Source organism: Lissotriton helveticus, chromosome 1_2 (assembly GCF_964261635.1).
Source record: "Lissotriton helveticus chromosome 1_2, aLisHel1.1, whole genome shotgun sequence".
In the NCBI taxonomy this organism is placed as follows: domain Eukaryota; kingdom Metazoa; phylum Chordata; class Amphibia; order Caudata; family Salamandridae; genus Lissotriton; species Lissotriton helveticus.
This window is the reverse complement of record NC_136058.1, coordinates 79960399-79984995: the sequence shown is the minus strand read 5'-3', so window position 1 is coordinate 79984995 and position 24597 is coordinate 79960399. Positions and strand designations below refer to the sequence as shown.

The 24597-nt window shown below is 46.9% G+C and overlaps 1 protein-coding gene across 2 annotated transcripts in view; it reads right to left on the bottom strand.

Annotated features, from left to right (window-relative positions):
• The window catches only part of C1_2H1orf141 (chromosome 1_2 C1orf141 homolog), a 165587-nt gene that overhangs the window by 62214 nt on the left and 78776 nt on the right, over positions 1-24597 (bottom strand). The window lies entirely within an intron of this gene.

The following is a 24597-nucleotide window of genomic DNA, read 5'->3' as shown; positions in this document are numbered from 1 at the left end:
TTGTATTCACTGTTATGTCTGTTTTACTGGTGTTTCCATGCACTGCTATGGCTATTTTACTAGTCTTTGCATCCACTGCTAAGGCTGTATTACTAGTCTTTGCTTTCACTGCTATTGCTGTTTTACTAGTCTTTATATGCACTGCTATGGCTGTTTTACTAGTCTTCACATGCACTGCAAAGGCTGTTCTACGAGACTTTGCATTCACTGCTATGTCTGTTCTACTGGTGTTTCCATGCACTGCTATGGCTATTTTACTAGTCTTTGCATCCACTGCTAGGCTGTTTTACTAGTCTTTATATGCACTGCTATGGCTGTTTTACTAGTCTTTATATGCACTGCTATGGCTGTTTTGCTAGTCTTCACATGTATTGCAAAGGCTGCTTTACTAGTCTTTGCATCCACTGCTATGGCTGTTTTACTAGTCTTTGCATCCACTGCTATGGCTATTTTACTAGTCTTTCCATGCACTGCTATGGCTGTTTTACTAGTCTTCGCATCCATTGCTGTGGCTGTTTTACTAGTCTTTGCATCCACTGCTATGGCTGTTTTTCTAGTCTTTACATGCACTGCTATGGCTGTTTTGCTAGTCTTTACATGCACTGCTACGGCTGTTTTACAAGTTTTAGCATCCACCGGTATGGCTGTTTTATTAGTCTTTGCATCCACTGCTATGGCTGTTTTACTAGTCTTTACATGCACTGCTGTGGCTGTTTTACTAGTCTGCATCCACTGCTATGTCTGTTTTGCTAGTCTTTCCATTCACTGCTATGGCTGTTTTACTAGTCTTTCCATGTACAGGTAAGGTTGTTTTACTACGCTACACATCCACAGCTATGGCTGCTTTACTAGTCTTTCCATGCACTGCTATGGCTCTTTTACTAGTCTTTGCATCCACTGCTATTGCTGTTTTACTAGTCTTTCCATGCACTGCTATGGCTGTTTTACTAGTCTTTGCATCCACTGCTATGGCTCTTTTACTAGTCTGTACATGTACTGCTATGGCTATTTTACTAGTCTTTCCATCTACTGCTATGGCTTTTTACAAGGCTTTGCATCCACTGCTATGGCTGTTTTACTAGTCTTTACATGCACTGCTATGTCTATTTTACTAGTCTTTCCATCTACTGCTATGGCTTTTTACAAGGCTTTGCATCCACTGCTATGGCTGTTTTACTAGTCTTTACATGCACTGCTATGGCTATTTTACTAGTGTTTTGTTCTTAATAAAAAGCTTTTCAGTTGTGTCATGTTTAATTATTGAAAAAGCGAGGAATAACTCACTGCTTTAAACAAGCTACCAAAACGCAGCAGCAACATTGTTACAATGTAACTTTATAACCGCAACTGTAAGAAGGAGATTGAAAATAGATCGAAATAGCCAGTATTGAAAGGTATTATAAACAATATAATCCCAAAAGTACAATTTAATTCAGCTTTTTCAATGAAGACTAAGGAACTATTGTGAGACAGAAGTGAAGAATATGCACAGGCTATGTGCAGTCACTCAAAGTGAAGGGAGCCAGTGGGTAAAGTGGGCTGCTTCACTGCCACATGCTGTGGTGGGCGGAAGCAAATCGAGAATAACAATAAACCAGACCAATAGATGAAGCCCAGTGACAAAAACACTTCAATGTATGTCTTGTGGAAGGTTTTTGGAAACACAATAGTCGCTGTCTCAAAGCCCAGACATAAAGAACACTTTCCAGCACAATTCCACCAGGGGAGACTATGCACATATGATCCAGAATTGGCTGATTTCTGGTACTTTTACTCAAAAGCAGGGGTGGTTTGTCCATTAGGGTTGTTGGGCTGCGCCCCTCTGAAAATTCCTACACATTTACATTGAAAAATATAAAATAGATCGATTTATTTAGAGATACGATTGTATCTCTAAATAAATTGATGTATTTAAGTCTGTGTTGTCTATTTCAGGCTGCTGGCTGCCTGCCCCGCCTCACTCTGAAGCAGGAGATGGAAGGCAGGCAGTAAATCAACTTTCTTAATGTGACGCACAGTGCAGAGCTTTCTGTTTTAAAGCCCTTCATTGCCATTGGGATCTCTGGTTGTATGCACACGTTAGGCCAGTGATGCAATAAGCATCACAGCTTCTGGCGTAGGAGACTTCATCCCTGCAGGATTTCAGATGTCCGTCATTCAAAGACGCTGATCCCACCTTTTCATCATATGTGAGTGTGGATGCAAGCACTTCTGATCCAGTGCCTTGTTCTGGTTAATGGTAAGTGATTGCAAGCTAAAGCTGTGTTATGTATATTGTGCCAAGATGCCTCATCACTCTAACCTCCCCCACTGTGACACCCCAGGCCCACGCTGCACATTGCTCGCTACTTTAGAAGTGGAGCTGCCGCATTTGCTCCCTTGTGAAATGGATCCAAATAAGGAGCAGGGTTTGATCTTGTTCCCTTGCGAAATGGATCCAAATATCCGAGCCAGGCCTAAAGCGAGAGATATGTGCTTACCGTGACCAGTTCTCTGATATATGGCATTAAAACTGGCCCTGTGTACATGCCCCTAAGTTAACACTGATGCTAAAAACATGGATTGACTTGCAAACAATGAATATTAAAAACATCGAGGGAATGCATTTCAGCGATTTAGTTCCTCTCTGATTTTACATGCTTTACTTAATCTTGCATTCCCTCTGAGTTATGTATTTTATAATGTTGTTGATTATCTGTATTTCTTTCTGTGCATACTTTGAAGCTTGAACCATGCCACGTGTTTATGAGGGGCTCTGATTGAGCACTCTGGCGCTAAAGCCCACAAAGTTACTGTCAGTGGGTTGCAGAGCATCACACAGAGCACACAGAGCAATGTTTGTGTATTCCCTTTGCAATTGAAATTCGGTGGATATGTGTGTGAAGGGGTACACTGATATCAAAATATTTGCAAGGCAAAAGTAAGAGAAATTAAAGTGCTTAAATTTCAGGGAGTGCAGTGCATGTTGTGACAGTGAAGTGACAGAGATGTGAGGAAGGACATACAGGAAAAAGTGAAAAGAGGATGCTGAAGAGGAAAGAGGGGGTTGAAGATGTACAGATTGTGAGAAGTTGGCCTGGTATATGATGATCACTATTCTAGTGATCACCTTGCACCAGTCCAAACGACCCTTATGGTGATGGTTGTAAGTCAACCTTATAGACCAGCTATCCTAGTGGTAGCATGGACAGAACAGTCTTAGGCTAAAAGACTCTTGAGGGCGTGTAAAGCCAGCTGTTTTACCATATGTAACCCCTTGAATATCAAATGAAAGGACACCACACAGGATATATATAAAATATATATGTATTTATTTACTAACACACTCCTCTGAACTCTTTATGAGATCTGAGGTAAAAGCACATAACAAGATACTTAGTCAGAATACGTTAAGTTGCACAATTTACAGTTAGGTCCTAGGGGCGAAGCAAACCATATATTAAGAAAGTGGTATAAGTACCACGTCACGAGAAAAGGAAAGGCCTAGGGCATCGCTGGGGCTACACTATCTGAACCTTAGTTTAGAAGTAGGAGGCCCACAGGTGGCGCGTGCAGTGTCTTTACACACACGCGTGAGTCAATGCAAAGTCAATGGGAACTTACAAGTTAGATTTAGAAGGATTTAGGACACTTCCGGTATAGCTAGGAGGAAACAACTAAAAACCTAGACACTTGGATAGTCAATACCCTTGGGAGCACGAAGTACTTGTGTTACTTCACCCACGGACGGCGGGTGCATAGGTGTGAAGATGTGTCGGGTTTCGCCGTTGAGTCCTATGGAGCCTTTGAAGAAAGATGCAGCAGGCGACCAGGAGGAAGATGTCCGGGTGGATCCAAGGGTGGATCAAAGATGAAGAGGACCTGAAAGCAGAGGGGACAGAGTCTGAGTCACTAGCCAGTGACCGGGTGGAACCAGGAAGGAACCAGACGACGTCGAGGAGTAATCAGGTGCTGTCTTGAAGCTTGTCTCTTCAGCCACGCAGACCAGGAGGCGTCGACGACGACCAGGTGCTGGAGAGGAGCTGTCCCACGAAGGTTCTCGCAGATGGAGGGGTCGACTTCCAGATTGGAGTCAACGAGCCTTGGCAAAGGCAACCCATGCAGGATTCAAAGAAGTCTTCTGGTGCAGACCAGCAAGGTCTGAGGTGCCTCACCTTTGCAGGGAGGCAAGGGCCAGTCTGGAGCAACCAGACCAGCAATGTGATTTAAAAGGATTGTTGTCACAGAGGCTACTAGCCAACGGGCCAGCAACCGGACAACGCATCGAGCAGAACACAAGCAGAAGGGCCCCACGCAGAACTCGTGGAGTGTGGAGGGCTGATTTTCGGTGCAGGTGGAGCTCGGGTTCTGGGTTTCTCAGTCCCCAATGCACAGCTTCGAGAGTACCTCTGGAGCTGCACAGTTTGCAAGTTGCAGGCTTTCCAAGATGTCCGGTCCCATGTGTCTCGTCGCCTCCACGGATCTCAGCTATGCTGCAGTCGTGAAGAGAGGGTCAGAGAGGTCTGGAAGTCTGGGTCTTGTCAGGCTCTGTGCTCGGGTTCCGGCGGGAACAAAGACAAAGCAAGCCATTGATTTGCTGGATGGTGTCTTGTTGCCCAGGGTGGTCACCCCTTGGCCACAAGGGAGATTCTTCAGTCTTCAGCTTCAGCAGAATGTCGAAGGTCCAGAGTTTCATGTCAAGTTTCGGTTCACGATTAATCTAAAGTCTCAGGACTCAGCTCCTACCTTTATACAACTAAAAGGGGCTGGATTACTTTCTAAGTCCCTCCTATGGGTGAGACCAGGAAGGGGGGTGGTTACACCCCCTTTCCTTTGTCCAGTTTAGCGCCAGAGCTGGGGCTGGAGTGCCCCAGCAACCGGTTTGAACTGGGGTATGCATGGAGCACCTAGTGTGCCCCAGGCAGTGTCTCAATCTATTCAGCCCTCCCTGTCCCAATACATAAAGTCCTGTCTGGGGTGGTGCTCGCACCTCTCCAGGCAGGAAACCTATTGTCCAAACCTCCGTGACTGGAAGGACTCCCAGCAGCAGGAGGTCAGACTTGAGTCGGTGGCAGCAGCGTCCATTTTGTGACGCTGGGGCTCTGGTTAAGTTTAACCGGGATAGTCAGCAACAACATGTCTTCTCCCTGTAGAAGGGTGGAATGCTACCCCCGTCGCCAGAATTGGCGAGGGGGTAGTATTCCAAAGCGTATGCCACCTTACACGACATGTTTGGATAAAGCCAAACCAAAGTTAGCATTTAACCGCAAGGTTCATAATGCACTTAAGAGTATATGGTATGGCAATATCATAGAACAGCTATAAGGACATGGTTCCGAAAACTGCAGACAGGCTCAGCTCATACTAGAGCACCATCTCACACATAACCAAGCACTCTGCCTCCAGGATTGTTAAGACCTGCCATAGGAGTGACTTCTACGTTACTGTGTGTCTATATATAAGGGTAGATATAGGAATACTATACCTAAGCAAGGGGTGATTACACAACCTTTCCCCAGCTGAGTGATCAGCCAGATGTGTCTATTTGAGTGGCCAGCCAGGGGTGGCATAATACATGCTGCAGCCCCTGGTAGGCCTTGGTTATACCTATGCCCTGAGTACCTAGGGTACACTTCTACAGGGGCTGACAAGGTGAACCAATTCCCAATTGTGTATGTACCTAGAGTACATGGTGTAAATTTCGAGAGAGTGCATCTGGGCTGTGGGTCTGATTATCAGGCCCACAGCCACATCTAAGTCGAAAACCAGTAAAGCAAAAGCAAAAAGTGGGGGTGACCATAGGAAGCAGACCCTACTCTCCTACACAACCCCCCCAAACTTAAGGACATTAAACTAACCTTGACCAGTTGAGTCTTCATGTTCTAAGTGGAAATATCTGGAGAGTCCATCTGCATTTGCATGGTCAGTCCCAGGTCTATGTTCCACTGTAAAGTCCATCCCCTGTAGGGAAATGGACCACCTAAGAAGTTTGGGGTTTTCACCCTTCATCTGATTTAGCCTTAGTAGGGTTTGTGGTCGGTCTGAATCTTGAGGTGAGTGCCAAACAAGTATGGCCTCAGCTTCTTCAGGGCCCAAACCACAGCAAACGTTGACCAACGTTTCTCTCTGGGGGTCAGCCTTCTGCTTATGAAAGCAATGGGCTGGTCTTGACCATCTATATTCAGTTGTGAAAGTACAGCTCCCACACCCAACTCAGAAGCATCTGTTGGGACTATGAATTCTTTGGAGTAATCTGGACTTTTCAGAATAGGTGCAGTACACATGGCCTGCTTCAGGTCATCAAATGCCTTTTGACAGCTAACTGTCCACTGAACTTTCTTTGGCATCTTTTTGGAAGTTAAATCATTCAGTGGTGTCACAATGGACCCATAGTTTTTAACAAACTTCCTGTAGTACCCAGACAGGCCCAAGAAAGCTCTGACCTGTGTCTGGGTGATTGGAGGAGTACAGTCTCTGATGGTCTGGATCTTGCTCTCCAGTGGTTCAAGCTGACCCCCACCTACCAGGTGGCCCAGGTACACAACCTTGCTCTGCCCTATCTGGCACTTAGTGGCCTTGATAGTGAGGCCTGCCTTCTGCGGGGCCTCCAAAACATTCCTCAGGTGGACCAGGTGATCCTCCCAGGTGGAGCTAAAGACAGCAATATCATCTAGATAAGCTGCACAATAGTAATCCAGTCCTGTGAGAACTTGATTCACCAGCCTTTGGAAAGTGGTAGGTGCATTCTTAAAACCAAAGGGCATTACCACAAATTGATAATGTCCTCCTGGGGTCGAAAATGCTGTCTTGGCTTTTGCATCCTCAGCTAGTCTGATTTGCCAGTAGCCTGCTGTCAGGCCAAATGTGCTCAAGAACTTGGCAGAAGCCAATCTATCAATGAGCTCATCTGCCCTGGGGATGGGATGGGCATCTGTCCTAGTAACAGCATTGAGACCTCTGTAGTCCACACAAAACCTCATCTCTCTCTTACCATCTTGGGTGTGAGGCTTTGGCACCAGGACCACAGGACTAGCCCAAGGGCTCTCTGAGGGCTCAATAACTCCCAGTTCCAACATCTTTTGGACCTCTGTCCTAATGCAGTCCCTGACATGGTCAGGTTGTCTGTAGATTTTACTCTTGACAGGCAGACTGTCACCAGTGTTCACCTCATGGGTGCACCAGCTTGTCTGACTTGGGGTCAGGGAAAACAGATGTCTGAAGGACTGAAGAACTTGTCTGCAGTCCTGTTGCTGATGTTCAGAGAGGCTGTCAGCAAAGACTACACCATCTACTGAACCATCATCAGGGTTCTGAGTAAGCAGGTCTGGGAGAGGGTCACTCTCTTCCTCCTGCCCCTCATCTGTAGCCACGAGCAAGCCCATGTTTTCCCTGTCGACAAATGCTTTGAGTCTGTTGACATGAAGCACCCTGTGGGGGCTTCTGGGAGTCCCAAGGTCCACCAAGTAGGTGACTTCTCCCTTCTGTTCAACTATTGTATGGGGTCCAGACCATTTGTCCTGGAGTGCTGCTGGGGCCACTGGCTCCAACACCCACACTTTCTGTCCTGGCTGGTACACAGTCAGCACAGCCTTTTGGTCATGTCAAGCTTTCTGAAGTTCTTGGCTAGCCTCAAGATTTTTAGAAGCCTTTTCCATGTACTCAGCCATCCTGGAGCGGAGACCAAGTACATAGTCCACTATGTCATGCTTAGGCTTTTTGGGAGGTAACTCCCATCCTTCCTTCACAAGACATAGAGGTCCTCTTACAGGATGCCCAAACAAAATCTCAAAAGGGCTGTAGCCAACCCCCTTTTGTGGGACCTCTCTGTAAGCAAACAGAATGCAGCTTTTCTGGTAACCCTTTTATCATCCCTTTGAGGGTCTTGTTGAATCTCTCCACAAACCCATTGCACTCTGGATAATGAACGTATAGTTGACACCACACTCCTTCCACATTGCAGTTAGATATCCTGACATGAAGTTTGCACCTCTGTCAGAGAAAACCTCCTTTGGAAACCCCACTCTGGAGAAAACTCCAAGTAGGGCCCTTGCCACAACAGGAGCTGTTGTGGTCCTCAGTGGAATAGCTTCTGGATACCTGGTGGCATGATCCACTACCACCAGTATAAATCTGTGCCCGGGTGCTGTTTGGGGGTCCATTGGTCCAACAATGTCTATCCCCACTCTCTCAAAGGGTATCCCACCACAGGTAGTGGTATGAGGGGGGCCTTTGTTGTGCCACCTGATTTGCCACTGGCTTGGCAGGTAACACATGAGCGACAAAACTCCTTGGTATCTTCTGACATATGGGGCCAGTGAAAGTGAGGGACAAGCCTGTCCCAAGTCTTGTTCTGGCCCAGGTGTCCTGCTAAGGGAATATCATGGGCCAAGGTAAGAAGGAAGCCCCTAAATTGCAGAGGTATAACCAACCTCCTGGAAGCACCAGGCTTGGGGTCTCTAGCCTCTGAATAAAGGAGCCCATCATCCCAATACACTTTATGGGTACCTTGAGCATCCCCAGCAGCCTCAGCAGCAGCCTGCTGTCTGAGGGGTTCAAGAGAGGAACAGTATAATTGTGCCTGCCTCAGATCTGGCCTTGAAGGTCCCCCTGTCCCAAGAAACTCAACCTGATCAGGCTCAAGCTCTTCTAGGACAGTTCCCTCTTGGATCTCAGAATCATCCTCCTGGGAGGGCTGATCCTCAACCTGAGACAGGGCGGAAGGCACTGCCTTAACCCTCTTGCTATTTCTCTTGGGTAGTGTCTGGTCTATTGTTTCAAGATCCAGCACTGGTTCAGGTAAGCACTTTTTGGCCTGTGACCTGGTCACAGCAAGGACATGTGCTGATATTCCCAGCATTTCTGCATAGGTCCTATACTCCACCTCAGACCAGACTGAGGTTTCAAGATCATTACCTAACAGACACTGTACAGGAAGGTCTGAACTCACAGCAACTCTTTTGAGGCCAGTTTCCCCTCCCCAGGAGAAGTTAACAACTGCCATACTATGGGAGGTAGTGGCATTGCTAGCGTTGGTCACTAGGTACTTCTCACCTAGTATGATCTGTTCAGGGTCCACAAAGTTAGGTGTCACCATGGTGACACTGGCACATGTGTCCCTGTAGGCCTGAGCCACCTTATCATTAATAAAAGGCATCTGCCTGTACTTGCTCAGATTACTGGGACTTACAGTAGAGGACATTGCTATGTCCCCATCACAGACAAGAACAGCCTGAGTTGGTACTCTGACTAGGCCAGAGTCCACCTCAGTTTCCAGGGTCAACCCTACTACACCCTTTTGCTGGGGACCACCACTAACAGCAGGACTAGGGGGAACAGTTGCCTTAGGGGCAATGGTGGTTGGTGCTGTGCCCTTCTTGGTGCACTCTCAATCCTCAGAGCAGCCTCTCTCATTTTTGCCTCATGTTCCCTTCTCTGAGGGGAGGTCATCCCTCTCTGAGCAGGGCCATGAGAGCCATTTGAAGCCTGACATTAGAGAGATTCCCTAGAGTGGGATCTTCCTCTCCTTTGCCTCTGGTTAAGCCCACTTGGGGGTCTATGTGGGGGCTGCCCATACTGACTCCCATGTATGCTTAGGTTAGCCTGGCTAAGTCTTCTGACTGGGACCTGGCTGTCTACCTCACGATCAGAATCTTCCTCCACTACCTCCTCTTCTTCTTCTGGTTCCACAGTATCATCTGTGGAGGGAAGGACTTCATCTATACTACCTGAAGCACCTGAGTTAGGTGTCTGTTGAGCATCATACTCTTCTAAGAGCTCAATCAGGAATCTGATGGTAGGGTTTGGACCCTGTTTAGCCTTCTAGAAGTACATAGTTGTCTCAATTCTGTGAAGGCTAAGGCTTCATATCTTGAAGCAGTCCTCAAGGGATCTATCTCTGCAGGCAGAGAACCACTGGGGTTCACTGTCTGAGACATGGTTTCTAGTGAGGTGGGGTGTTGCACCTACCTTCACTATTTGTTTTCCTACAGAACCTTTCTAGGAGTTGTAGTCAGGGTGTGCTAGGCCCAGGCTCTACAACAGCTAAGTTCAGTAGAACTTAAGTATACTAAGACTTGTTTTTATATGTACCTATAGGTACCTATGTGATCTTTCAAATGATATCTCAAGATTACAAGTGGCAAAACAACAGCAAGCTCTAATCCCAACCGCTGCACACCAATGTGAGAAGTTTGCCTGGTATATGATGATCACTATTCTAGTGATCACCTTGCACCAGTCCAAACGACCCTTATGGTGATGGTTGTAAGTCAACCTTATAGACCAGCTATCCTAGTGGTAGCGAGGACAGAACAGTCTTAGGCTAAAAGACTCTTGAGGGCTTGTAAGCCAGCTGTTTTACCATATGTAACCCCTTGAATATCAAATGAAAGGACACCACATAGTATATATATATAAAATATATATGTATTTATTTACTAACACACTCCTCTGAACTCTTTATGAGATCAGAGGTAAAAGCACATAACAAGATACTTAGTCAGAATACGTTAAGTTGCATAATTTACAGTTAGGCCCTTGGGGCGAAGCAAACCATATATTAAGAAAGTGGTATAAGTGCCACATCACGAGAAAAGGAAAGGCCTAGGGTCTAGGGAATCGCTGGGGCTACACTATCAGAACCTTAGTTTAGAAGTAGGAGGCCCACAGGCGGCGCGTGCAGTGTCTTTACACACACGTGTGAGTCAATGCAAAGTCAATGGGAACTTAGAAGTTAGATTTAGAAGGATTTAGGACACTTCCGGTTTAGCTAGGAGGAAACAACTAAAAACCTAGACACTTGGATAGACAATACCCTTGGGAGCACCGAAGTACTCGCGTTACCTCACCCACGGACGGCGGGTGCATAGGTGTAAGGATGTGTCGGGTTTCGCCGTTGAGTCCTATGGAGCCTTTGAAGAAAGATGCTGCAGGCGACCAGGAGGAAGATGTCCGGGTGGATCCAAGGGTGGATCAAAGATGAAGAGGACCTGAAAGCAGAGGGGACAGAGTCTGAGTCACTAGCCAGTGACCGGGTGGAACCTGGAAGGAACCAGACGACGTCGAGGAGTAATCAGGTGCTGTCTTGAAGCTTCTCTCTTCAGCCACGCGGACCAGGAGGTGTCGACGGCGACCAGGTGCTGGAGAGGAGCTGTCCCACGAAGGTTCTCGCAGATGGAGGGGTCGACTTCCGGATTGGAGTCAACGAGCCTTGGCAAAGGCAACCCACGCAGGATTCAAAGAAGGCTTCTGGTGCAGACCAGCAAGGTCTGAGGTGCCTCACCTTTGCAGGGAGGAAACGGCCAGTCTGGAGCAACCAGACCAGCGATGTGATTCAAAAGGATTGTCGTCACAGAGGCTAGTAGCCAACGGGCCAGCAACCTGACAACGCGTCAAGCAGAACACAAGCAGAAGGGCCCCACGCAGAACTCGTGGAGTGTGGAGGGCTGATCTTCGGTGCAGGTGAAGCTTTATACAACTAAAAGGGGCTGGATTACTTTCTAGGTCCCTCCTATGGGTGGAACCAGGAAGGGGGGTGGTTACAACCCCTTTCCTTTGTCCAGTTTCGCGCCAGAGCTGGGGCTGGAGTGCCCCAGCAACCGGTTTGACCTGGGGTATGCATGAAGCACCTAGTGTGCCCCAGGCAGTGTCTCAATCTATTCAGCCCTCCCTGTCCTAATACACAAAGTCCTGTCTGGTGTGGTGCTCGCACCTCTCCAGGCAGAAAACCTATTGTCCAAACCTCCGTGACTAAGCATGGGCGGATCTAGCGGATCTCGCGTACGCGAAATTGCGGATTTACGGATTCGCAATCCGCGAAGATACGCGAACTCTAGCGGATTTGCGGATTTTCCCGTTTTTTGTGTTGGCGCGCGTTCGCGCCGATTTTGGGACAAGTTCGCAATTGCGAACTTACTTTTCGGCTCGCAACGGCCGCGACTATGTTGTTTCTACGTCTGGTTTATCATCACAGGTTCACAGCACCCTCTGTTTCACCACTGCCACCCTCTGGGACACCCATGCCACCCTCTGGTACATCCTCACTGCCACCCATTAGGTTTATTTATCACTGTAGATTATGGTGGTTGAAAAAAGCAAGCACACCTGCCCTTCTTCAACTGCCATCAATTAATTTGTGGGTCATTAATGTGTCAGTAATTTTGAAAGTTCCAGTCTGGCTGGCACCTGCTTCCTTCCTTATCTGTAATTTGCTTTTTGTTGCAGTGAAATTTTTTTTCACAGGACCTTTATGGTCTACTTGTAGCTATTCTATGAGCCTGCTGTTTGGGTCATAGCAGGGTCATAGAATAGTTGCAAACTCTGGAGGGGCCCCTCAGGAAGCACTACCTTGAATGTTACTAATGTTAAGTTTGAACTTTTGCACCTGCTCATTGCTTTCAGTTTAGCTAAAATCGTTTTTTCTGCAATTTCGCGTGTTTTTTGGGGCGCGAATCCGTGCGAGATCGATTTCGGAAGCCGCGAATGCGTGCGAATACAAAATTGTTTTTTTTACGACGTGTATGTTCGCGTGATCTTGCGCGTGTTCGCGAGGCGCTTCTAGCTATACGTTTGCCAAGTTACCCTATCGGTCGTACACGGGCGCGGCCATCTTGTTTGCGTGACGTAATTCCGTTTCCGGCCGCTATGTGTAATCTCGCAAAGTGTGCTGCTCGCTAGTACAATTTCGCGCGTGCTCGCGAGGAAAATCTCGCGCGAACTTACCCACGCGGTCGTGAACGGGCGCGGCCATCTTGTTTCTCATTCATTGCTATGGTTCTGGGCATGCTTTCTCTATCCTCTCTCAATCTCTGCCATCCTTTGCTTGTTTGAAGTTTATTTGATCTAATTTTACTTATTATCTATCCCTCTATTTTTCTAGCTCTATATTTTTGTGTTTTCTGCTGCTTTTAGTTACTTTTAAACTACTTTTTTAAACTCTTTTCTTTTCTTCTTCACTATTCTATTTCTTGTTTATCATTTAACTGTATTTCTGCCCAGACCATGGTAAAGGGAGCCGGGAAGCACCCTGAGAAGGGGAAGGGTCCCGCACCCCGTGCCCGGCTCCCGTGCGGGCGTTTGAGGGGGGAGCAAGTGGTCCCGCGGGAGATCTTCAGCGCGGAGGAAGTGGCGGCACTCATCTTCCACGGCCAGCGCCGCCTCCCCAAGACGATCCTGGGAGGCGGCAAGATCGCGACTGGCTATGGCATCCGGGAGCGCCGCAAGCGGTGGGAGAAGGTGTGCCGGGCCATGTTTCAGCTCTCTGGGGTCCGGCGCACATATAACCAGGCCACCCACCGCTGGACCGATGTCATGGACCGGGAACGGGACTTGCTGGACGCGCTCGGCGTAGAGGTCCCCGGGCTTGGTGAGTAGTAGTAGCTATTCATTTACTACTCTGTTTTATCCGGCTCTGTTATTTGCAAATCTTTGTTCTTTACCAAGAGCAATAATGCTGCCGATTACATTGAGGTAAATTATATTTCAAAATCTTCTATGCATTTCAGGTGCACTGCTCTCCTTCTCAGTAGCCTTGCTTGCTACTATGCTTCTTTGTTTTGTATGTTGTGTTCAGAAGCATTTCATTGGCCTGAGAAATTATGTATGAGTGTAGTGTAAAGATAAGAACTGCGTAATGCTAGACACTAAGGGTCATATTTTCAATTACCGGCGCATCCCTGCAAAGTAGCAGGGATGCGGCAGTAATTGTGTGCCATGCCACCACCACCCATTGGCCCAAAACGTCACAGAAGCCTTACGCATCTGTGCTGTAAAGGCAGCGCATTGCTGGAGTTGCGTGCCAACGATGGCGCAGCTCCAGCAATGCTCTGGGGTACCCTATCTCCCCAATGCTGCATCAAGCCGTACGTCGGCTTCAAGCGCGCAGGGTTTGAGTCATGCATCATTGTCCTAAAAGTGACTGATTGACATCTTGTAGATTTCCCTCAGCCACTTTTAGGATTCGTTCCTGCGCAGGTACGCCCTCCCTTGCGCCGGAACGCCCCCTGATGGCGCAGGGCTTTACAACGTGATGCATCGCCCATATGCCCATATGTGTTTTTTTTTAATATATACGCCGCACCAACACCATGGCGAGTCTTTTGTTCTGCCGCTGCGTCACAAAAGGCACGCAACAATGGAGGAAAATGAGCCGCAAGGGACTTCTAAATCAGCCCCAACAGACTGAAGTCCAGTCCTTCCTTTAGACACATGGCTATAAGAAGAAATAGTGGCGGTGGTGGGTGGATTGATAGTTTGAGTATTCACTGATCTGCAAGCAGGATGGACTTTGTCTGTCACTTCGCGTGCTGCGGACTGCTGCCTGCAGTGCCAGGCCTAGGCAAACCTCTTTAGTAGTCTGTTTATTGAGTTACATAGGAACTTTCTAAGTCAACGTTCCGCAAATCAGGCAATACGAATAACGTAGTATACCACATGAGATAGATCCCGTGGAATAGTTGTCTATCTATTTGCTATTTCTCCAAAATATTTTGTTATTGTTCTTTTGAAATGTTTGATTTGGTTGAAAAATCTCATCCATGTTTTCTGGTTTTTCTTTCTTTCATGTTGTACATAAGCTCCCCCCAAGGGCAAGAGGACACAGGAGGAGGGTGCTGAGGATGCAGGCCAGGATCGGGCAGGCGAGGGCTCCTTTGCTGGCCCCAGTAAGTTTACATTTTAATAAAGAGTACCTATTTTTTCCTAGCGTTCCTCATTCGATTTTTTCTAAATCGTCTTTGATCTTCTTGTAGACTGGATATAAATTCTTATCCTGCCTCGAATATGACTCCCTGTGGTATTACTAGACTATTCTTATTAGTCTGTCTGTGTAGCTAACTAAGATTGGACATTTGGCAATTCCATTGGACTCCCATTCTATTCAGCAATAGCTCTATGCACTGTCTCCTTACTGACTAGATAGTGTGGCAGAGTCATTCAGCTCCCGAAGTCACCGATTATTGATCCCCAATGATCTCTAGATTATCGTACGCAGGACAAGAGAGTACGGAGTCACAGCACAGTCAAGAAGTGTCAGAGGCACTCATGCTTGCAAAAATTCCAAAACCTTTAGCTCATCCACTCTAGTCTGGAGGAACAAAAACCACAGAGTCTATTTAAGTTTAAAAGCTTTATTAAAAGTAAACACATTTATTAAAATCTACTTTGTCATAAAACTATTTAACTGAAAACGGAAAAGTGGTTAGTGCTGACGATTAATTGGACACATTTCTTGTGGTCGAGCCGAGCTCTCACCTGGTTTGAACTTGATCCTGGTCGTGTTCTTAGGAGTCAAGCTTCTGTCTGTTAGGAGAAAAAGTGGTGCGTGTTAAAAATCAAAAGCAAGCATTCATCAGTTGTGCATAAAAGTGCAGCAAGACAACAGCCTTCCCTGGAAAATGGGACATTTTTACTTTGGAGTAGACAGTCACAAATTATTACATTGTATTCAGTTTTTTTAACATTTCTCCTAGACCAAATATTATATAGTAGTGAGTGGTGTATTCTAACATTCTTAAATGTACTTTGTAGGTGTAACATCTGGTGACGGGGCCAGCGCGGAGGTGGCTGTGTTGGGCGTGGACTCGGCGAACTCTGGGGAGGAGGCGGTGCAAGAGCCGGCGGACGGTCCTGTGGGGGTTCAAACGGTGGTGGCGGAAACAGGTAAGCTATATATTCCTTACTTATTGAGATTGAAGACTGCATAGTGTGCTTTCTGCACGGGTGTATTACAAATCAACCAGGTAGTAGCCTCCTCGAAATGTACTTCGACTTAGCTGTGAAGTTTTTGGTGAGAAGAATCCCAATAAGTTCTTAGACGAACGTGATGGATGGGATGAACGAAAAGCGAAAGAAGGGTGTAAGTAAGTGGGACGCGAACTTGTATGATGGCTGGCAAAGAAGAACGATATGTGTTTGCTTGGCCCCCGAGGTGGCTGGGAAGGAAAGAATATGGTATGGTGCATGGCTGGGTCAATGATGAAGCAAGGATGGGTGGAAGGACAGCAGCCTGGGTGGGTGAAACAGAAACTGTATGTGTGCGTATACTTTGACTGAATGGATGCCTGGAGCATGGTATTCTCTGACTCTTAGATAGCACATGTGTATCTAGAGAGAGTAGATGGTCGCCAGATGAAGTAAGTGTTACCTTGAAGAGCATGTACCACCGCACCCGCACGTCCGTTCCAGTGCAGGGAAGGCAAGGAAAAGAAATTGTAAATGTGTCCAATACTACCATGAATAGTAGCAGTACTTTGTATTGCGTCTGCAATCACAGCATATATCTGGTTATTACGGTGGACACTCCGTACCTCTCTTAATAACTTTAGTTTACTTGTAGTACGTCATTCATGTGTGGGTGTATCACTGTTCACTCAATATTAAGCAAAGCACCTAAAGTCATCCCATATGTCATCAAATACGTCCCATGTGAAGTGATAGATAATCAAATTAGTTAGCTTCTTCATTTTCCTTTTCTAGTACTCATTTGCACTGTAGGGTGAAAGGTAAATTAATTAAGCAGTAGCCCTTGTAACAGAGTATTCTCAGTGCCACCCGTAATAGAAAAGTAATAGATTCACCACCTGCATGTACTGGACCGGTACAGTAACGCAAGTCTGTCTCACTCATCATGGTGTGCAACTTTTTTTCTCGGGTGCAAGTTCACTGTGCTGTCCATGTCATTCTGCCGGCTTGCATAAGATAACGTACCAATTTCCCTAAACAAGAGAGAAGAAGAAGAATAAGACTGGTGTACTGTCATAGTCGACTGTAATGGAAGTCCATAGTGGTCGTAGAATTTGTTAATTAAACTACCACTAATGTTAGAGCAAGGATGCAGAAGTGGGAGGTTACATAGATACTGTCCTCAATAGTTATGTACTGTGCTTTCAATTTGCTACTTGTACTGTGACCCAACTTTCGGCTCAATCACTTTGTGTTATTAATGCTAAGGAGCATTGGTTACAGACTATGTCTTTCTTTCTTCATATAGTTGCTCCTTCCAAATCAACAACACGGAGGGAGCAGGCTAGAATGGCCCGGCAACGGAGGCTGGAGGCCACTGTCGCCGAATATCGGCGGCTGGTGGCCCTGGAGGAGGAGGAGGACACGCAGTCGAGCGGGGCAACAACAACATCCTCGACTGTGACCACTGCATCCTCCTCCGTGACTAAGCCAGCGGGACCGAGCCGGGCTAAGAAAGACAACCGCCACCGCCAAGCAACAGAAATACCAGCTGCCCCCCACAGGAGCTGCAAGGAACGCCAACGCCGCCTACGAGTCCGAATGTCCAACCTGGAGCAGGAGGTCCTGAAGTATAAGAACTTGGTTAAGGGCCTCCGCTCCGAGCTTGCCACCCTCCGCAAGGAATATGATGCCCATGCCGCAAAATGCACCAGCACCAGCACCCTCCAGTAGTGGAGTGTCCCTTGCCCTTTTTTTATAGACTTTTGGGGGGTGGGATTTGGGAGTTGGGATCGTTTTGGGACGTTTCAAAGACAATCGTTGGGGTTAGGGTGGGTGAGGGAGATTATTTTGTTAGGGCTACATAAATATATTTTTAAACTTTATCTGACCATACCTGTTTTTTACTGCTTTTCAGTCTGGTGGGTGGGGGGCGGGGGTGTAACAGTAACTTTGTTTTCCTGAACAGTCGTAGGACTTTAGTAGTGCAACCGTCAATCTCTTGTCTACTCCGAAATAATACTCCATTATACTACCTCCCACCAAACGCTTATCTTACCTGTAATTTGTGTTAGAAATTAGGGCTAGGCCCAGGGCTGGCTCCACGTGAAATGGGGATTAACGTTGTCAATCCTGGGCGGGTGACATTTCCTCATTGCGGTGGTACTAGTGGTGTGACACAGTGGCAGTTGCATGCCTATGGAAAAAAAGAAAACGAAACCTTGTTTGTCCTTACTGTAGCATTACAACGGTTACGGTACGATCGAGAATATAGCAGGTGACAGACAGAACAGTGCCATAATGTAGCCTAACAAATGGTAAAGTATTTGCTTGCAAGTATAACTAGTACTTGCGTTGAATTTATTTGACATTGGCTACTACTACTAGAAGATATAGTACTGAAGCTGAGTAAGTCTAGAAGATATCCTCGTATTCCTTCACCAGCCTGTTGCTATGACCTTATCCTCCCCAGCAAGTGTGTGGAATTATTGATGTCATTTTAGTCAGACATCAAGCAAAACAACACAGCCCGGGGGAAGAGGGTTAGGGTTTGTAAAATGGATGGGAATGGGGGTTTCTTTTTGGGTAGGTTTTGTTGAGAGAAGAAAAGAAAAGCAGAGCATGGACAAACAATAATTGAAGATAAAGACAATCTTTGGTTACAAAGTAAAGCTAAGCACATGCAGTCACACTCATAGAATAAAACAATGGATACTGTATCTGTATTGCGTATGTTGTTGGAGTTGTCCTTGAATTTGGTAAGTAAGTTGCATGCAGCAAACAATTCCTCTTATTGGCGGCACTCCTCCATTCCAGCTGACGCTTCGTCCATCAATGTTGGTGACCACTGACAGAAGACACCCTGTCCACTGCCTGCCTGGCGGATGTTGACTGAAACCCGGCCTGTAATTATTGAACGGAAAACAGGAAGTGCTATTACAATACCACTGATAAATAAATAAAAGGTATGTACGCTGTGTGGTTCAAAATGTGACACTTTGATTTCCCTAATAGACAGTACAATATTTTTGAAATTGCGTGCTCTGTCTGAGTCACCTTTTTAAGGATAAATAAGTATGGCCAAAATATTATAGCGGATCTTTCCCCTCAAGGTAGGTGTACTGTAAACTGTGTTTTAGAACAAAATTTGACCGGCTTCCCAGCAATGCTCCCACCAAGACCCTTACTAAAGCCAGTCGCAAAAATGTAGAAGAACCCCAATCAGATCTCCAAAAACGATGCCTAGCAGAAAAATGGTTACAAAACGTACTTTGAAAGTAACAGTAGGCCCAAATACAGACCGTGGATTGTATTCAAACCACTTGCAAGCAAGCAAAAGTATCCATAGCCAGCATCGCTCCAACAGTGCTCTACAACACCAGAACTGCGTTGCAATAGAACCCCCCGAAACACATGCAATCCTGCTGCTAGGGCTAACCCTAACGAACCCTAACTTACAAAAAGTGCCAAAACTGGTGTTTCCTTCAGGATTTTGTCCAAAACACTTCTATCCGGTATTAGACCTTCCCAGGAATGCCCCAGGCAAGACCCGCCAACCCACCCGGAAAAAACCACCCGACAACACCCCCAAACAGCGAAAAAGCTCAATCTCATACTTACAATATCTCTCGGCCTTCGGTCCAAACGCGGCGCTGTGCAGCTAGGTGTTTTCCACCACGGATTTCCTGAAAAGCAAATGCAATCAAGATTAGACTGTCGCAGCAGTGCTCCCAGACACCAAAAATTATCCACAAACACCCGGAACCCCGCCAAAGAGCACCTCAAAGGCAAGCAAGTCAGCAAAAACGGCAAGAAATTTCCACCTCATATTTGGTCCAAAACACTTTTGTCCATTATTAGAGCTTCACAGCAATGGGCCCAAATCCGTCAACTCACCCTCAAAGAAGTACAACACCCCCACAAGTGCTGAGTCTTTCTTCATTGGGCGTAATCCAGCACTCTGCTTTGAGGGAAATCGCATTTTGGAGGAGGAGGATAGAGGAGCATGTTCTTCAGAACTTGTGAACCTGAGGAATGTAGACTGCGGCACCTTCAAATCAATAAGCAAACAAGTGAAGACAGTTCTGATGATGGTCTTGTTTTTGGGATTAGGTGATTAAAGTTTGAATTAAATTAACTGTGCAAAACAAAGAAAGAGAGACACAAAGCACACAGGAATAAAAGTGAATAAGGACGAAAAAGAAAGTTCTTGATTGATTGTCTCATTTTCAGGGCTCGGTGTCAGGGAATAAGAACAAGATTTCGTCATCATACTCTGCGAATTCAGGCTGGATGAGGTCAGTGCCACCGAACAGAGAACAAATCCCCTCATCTACGTTGCCGTCCTCCTCGTCTTCATGCGGCGTGCTTTCTCGTACTTTGTAATCTGGTGGTATGAGGTGCTGATTCATCTTGATCATTGTCAGCCGCTCCACATTTTTGGGCGAGAGGCGGCTCCGTTTGGGAGTTACAATGCCACCAGCAGCACTGAAAACACGTTCAGAAGACACACTTGCGAGTGGGCAAGACAAATAGTTTATAGCCAGGTTGGAGAGCTGTGGCCACAATTGTTTTTTGCCATGCCAATACTGCAATGGCTCATCATTAAGAAAGACCTCTGTTGAGTCATTCAGATAGTCCTGCACCATCGACTCAAGGTCATCAGCGGTTCCTCCACTTTGCTTACTTTTTGCTGTGCCTGTGACTTTTTTTCGAGAACCATACCCAAGCAAACTTAGCCAATCCTCTACAGCAGCCACTGTTTTTGTTGTGTGTGGTGCAGATGATCCAGTTGCCGGTGTCTTTAACGGCTGAGAGGTCACTTCAGCCACAGGTGCAGAAGTGGATTCTTGTGAATGGGGATGGCCTGCTGATGCTGATGCTGATGTACTGGCTTCTCCTTCAATAACCTGCCGTTCTTTTTCAAACCTCTTGGCTGACCAGGCTAACCAATGTTTGTACTTTTGAACATCTGCATCAGCAAAAGGAAAGAATGCTTCGTCTTCCAGCGCCTTTTTGTAGCGTGGATCCAGAATAGTAGCACAAATGTAATGCTGTTCTGAGTTGATCATTTTAAGACGTTCATCACCACGTAGGCGCTCTAATAATTTCTCAGACAAAATAAAATGGTCTTTTTTTTTTTCATCTTTTTCAAACTCAGAAGACACCGCCATCAGTTGGTGCTCCAGCATGCACAACAATGGGATAGCTTTTCCCAAATTACAGTCCTCCTGGCTGACTGCACGCGTGAAGAACTCAAAAGGACGAAGCATGTCTGTCAGGCTTTTAACTATGTCCCATTGCGCCGCACCCATCCGCATGTCCTCCTTCTGAGATGTAGCCTCTGTGAAGAAATAGTGATCGAGTACCGTATACTGCTCATACAGACGCTCAAGCATGTAGAAGGTTGAGTTCCAACGTGTTGCCACCTCCTGGATGAGTGCTTTCACTGGCATTCCACGTTGAAGTAGCAGTCTCCGCAGATGCTTCCGGGCCTTAAAAGAATGGCTGAAATGGTTGCACATTTTGCGGCAGGTGGCCATTACCTCGAACGCTGGACTCTGTTTATCACTCAAGAATTTTTGAACTACCAGGTTGATACAGTGCGCCAAACACGGCACTCTAAAATGGTCACCCTTCAACATGGCCTTAACTACATTGGCGCCATTATCCGTGGAAACATAACCAATCTTGCGTTTTAGGGGAGATAGCATTTTCAAGACCTTTTTGTTAAACTCTTCCAAAAGGTTTTCTGCTGTGTGACTTTTCTCCAAGCCAAACATGGCTAGTGTTGCATGTTTCCGAGCAGCTTTGAAAACTTTGTCCGGGTCAACACCTGCGTTTAGCTTTGCTTTAACACCTGAAAAAGAGACCCAGTGTGCAGTGATGCACATGTAATCAGCGCCTGCGCCACTGGTCCACATGTCTGTTGTCAGATGTATTGTGTGAACAGCACTCTTCTGCAAAGCTGCCCCAATCGCCTCCAGCACATCTTCATGTAGTGCTGGAACCACAACTCTGGCAAAATAGAACCGGCTCGGAACCTTCCATTTAGGGCAGAGCGTTGCCACTAATTCAAGAAAACCTACCGCTTCTACAAAAGAAAAAGGTAGAAGGTCCACAGCTAGCATTTTAGCCAGCTTAGTGTTATACAGACGCGTCAGTGGGTGGTTGCGTTCATATGGCACGTCTGAAGTAAGCATTGTTCTAATGTTGCCCTGGACCAAGCATTTACGGGCTGATAATGACTTCGTTGACCCAATTTTGCTCGCTGGTGAACTTTTGTGCGTTGGTGTCTCACTCGCTCCAACACTCTTAGTGTGCCTCACATTGGGTGTGCTGCTGACAGGGGTACTGGGTGTAAGGGAAGTGTTTGACACGTCTTCTTCCTGCTCGTCATCATCAGATGAAACATCAACGTTTCCTTGAATTCGGCCTTTCTTGATCGCATCTAGGTGCGCAAACCATTTGACAGTGTGCTGTCTCCTAAGATGACCTCTCTGGCCTCCGGTACCATAGTTGGTACCTGGCTTACCACGACTAACTGCTTGCTTACAAATGGTACAAATGGCAAACTTTGGATTTTTTGGACAAACAGTAAAGAAGTCCCAAACTGGGGACTTGAAGTGTCTGTGGGACATGGAGGAGGCGGCGATACTGGTGGTGGTGGTCATGAAGCTAATGCCAGATGAAGTGGAGGATCTGGATTGCCCAACTTTTGTACGTTTTGCACTTTCACCGCCACTAATTAAGGTCGAGGTTGACGGAGGTCTCTTCTTGCCAGAAAGAAATATGGAAGCGGGACGAGTTGGTGTACTACTTAACTCCAATGATTGTGGTGTTTCCACTGCCTCCTCATCGACAACATCATCATCATCATCACGCTCAGCAGCTCTTCGGGCTAGGGTCAAAATGTCTGTTTGCTGCATGCCCGCTGGGGCTGCAGTGACCTTTATGATGACTGGGTCGTCGTTGGCAGAGTCTTCATCAGCAGCAGTATCCGCCACTTCTTGTTGAGACTCATCACACTCCATAACTCTGAGACTTTGGACAAGCTTCCTTTTACGCTTAACTACCTTTGTCGGATCATGGTGTGCCTCACTCTCAGACGGCTGTGGTGCTGGTTCCCAAGTTTGATCCGTATCATCAGAAGGAGGTGTGCTTGAAGAAGATGTAGACACCACCCTTGATCTCTTCCTTGCTAGGGGTGTGGAAGACAATGAAGGATCATCAGGAGGAGTGGCTTCCTCAAATGATACCTCGCCTTGATTGTCGATTTCCTGATGTGCCCCTACTTCGGGAGGAACAACTATTGTGGGCACTTGTGACCCTCCATGCACCTCTGCTTGCGCATCTCCTTGCGCTGCCTCTCCTTCCACATGTACTTGGGCTTGTACTTGCACATGTGATTGTTGTTGCGGCTGTGGTTGTTCAACACTCGTCAGATGAGCTACAACAACCTGTGTTGATTGAGGGACATTGCTGCTGCTTTCTTGCGATGAGCCAACATCACTGGTCGATGGTGATTGAACAACTATACTGGCTGCCTCTGCAGCACTCAAGGGCTTGGACGTAAGTTGGCGTGGTGGTGGTGGTGGCACTGAGCCCAATGGAGCGGGGGTGCTGCTGCCAGCTTGGTCCCCAGCAGATCCCGCTGCTGCTGCTGCAGGCATACTTTTTTTTTTACTCCCAAAAAAAGGGGCGGGCAGCACACCAGTGTCCTTGGTAACTTGCTTCTTCTGCTCCTTACTGGCACCTTTCTTGCTAGAGGAGCTACGGGTTACTTTTTTTGGGGCCATCTTCTTCAGAGCAGGTCAGCAGGCAGCAGTTGCACGAGTTGCAGAGGGTTCTGTGTCCAGACGTGACGTCGCGTGACGTTATGCTGCACACACACACCGCTGCAGGACTTCTTCCTGGCACTGGTGGTTCTCTTGAGTCTTCTTGTGCACCTAAAAGCAATGGAAGACAGAGGAACATCAGTTCAGTTATACACCCCAAAAAATCGAAAAAACACAGAAAAATGAGCACAATCCCATGCCATCCATGATGTTTACATTCAAGACACCCCACAGAAAGACTAGGGACATGCAAGTATGCAACACTCACTACCCCTGGGCATAATGGATGAAAAGTAGGCAAAATAAGTGCAGGCCTCAGACACTGCCTCTCCTCAAAATGGCCCCTTACACCCCAAGCACATGTTGCCTGTACCAGCCAGCACTCAAGATGGCCACCACCACCACCCACATGGCCAGTCCACATCAACAGTACACCCCCAAAAAACAGAAAAACAGCCAGAAATCACCACAATCCAATGCCATCCATGATGTTTACATTAAAGAGAGTGAGACCACACCACAGGCACACTCAGTCCATGCACCACCACCCCTGGGCAAAAGGCCACACCAGCAGCCCCCCAAAAACGACAAAAAACAATAAAATAAGCACAATCCCAGCCCATCCATGGCCTCAATTATGTTTAAATTCAAGAAGACACCCCACAGAAAGACTAGGCCCATGCAACACTCACCACCCCTGGGCAAAGGGCCCCACCAGCAGGCCCAAAAAAACGACAAAAAACAATAAAATCAGCACAATCCCAGCCCATCCATGGCCTCAATGGTGTTTAAATTCAAGAAGACACCCCTCAGAAACACTAGGCCCATGCAACACTCACTACCCCTGGGCATAATGGATGAAAAGTAGGCAAAATAAGTGCAGGCCTCCGACACTGCCTCTCCTCAAAATGGCCCCTTACACCCCAAGCACATGTTGCCTGTACCAGCCAGCACTCAAGATGGCCACCACCACCACCCACATGGCCAGTCCACATCAACAGTACACCCCCAAAAAACAGAAAAACAGCCAGAAATCACCACATTCCAATGCCATCCATGATGTTTACATTAAAGAGAGTGAGACCACACCACAGGCACACTC